The sequence below is a fragment of the Schistocerca serialis genome, chromosome 4, assembly GCF_023864345.2.
Source record: "Schistocerca serialis cubense isolate TAMUIC-IGC-003099 chromosome 4, iqSchSeri2.2, whole genome shotgun sequence".
Lineage (NCBI taxonomy): Eukaryota > Metazoa > Arthropoda > Insecta > Orthoptera > Acrididae > Schistocerca > Schistocerca serialis.
Window position 1 is genome coordinate 888,286,251 of NC_064641.1, and position 972 is coordinate 888,287,222.

Sequence of the window (972 nt, forward strand, 5' to 3'; positions counted from 1 at the left end):
GATTAGTACACAGCTCTTCATCAGTTTTTAGCATCTGGTTCCAATGAAAGATAACACCTTGAATTTTACTGAGCTTGTTGTGAGGAGAAATGCTAACAAGTGTATCTCCTATCCTGACACATGCCTGAAGTGCCTGTTATTGGTTGGTGTGCAATGTTTTCATCAGTAGAGATTAATTTCTCATCTTCTCTATTGTTGCAACCACCCCAAACCAATCTTCAATATTTTCAATGAAAAACAGTGGCTTCACTGCAGCAAAAGATCCGCCGTCAGTTCGTGGACAAACCAAGAACGCAGCAAACCGTCCACTTCCATTTCTCTTTACCTGGCAATTGACTTGAGCCATGGTCAAAGACGGAAACGTCACAGTATTGTAAATCTCTGTATTAAAATCAGTGTTCGTGACTGTTGAAATGGCTGTACTGGCATGGTCACCAGTAAGTTTGACCCCATTCGTTGTAAATCATTCGACCCAATGCCACTCACTCCAATCGCAGCCTCTCCCTGTGGGTGCCATCCCCCCCAAGGAAAAAGTCACTAGGTACAGTAGCCATTACAATGAATCCCAGTACTCTAAAGTGGACAGGCACCTACTGCTTGACTAAAACAGGGAAGGTTACCGCTCAAGTATCGGCATGTATAGGTACATGGTGAAAGAACTCCCAGACATGCTAAGGTTAAAATTTATTAAAAAAACAGCGATCTACCATAAGTGTCGGCAAAGACTTTAATTATGAATGCGCGGTAAGGTGCAGACAAATGGGGAGGAGGGGGGGGGGGAACGCAATTATTCATTTTTTCCTACTACATGATTTTGTTTTTCACTCTATTGTATGTGGAAGGATGGTTAGGATGTATTACTTGAAGTATTACAAGTGTTATGTATTATATGCGTTTATGAATACGAGAAGATTTAATAAAAGTATTAAACATTTTTAGTGAAGTGAAGTGGAGCCAAATAAGGAGGATTTT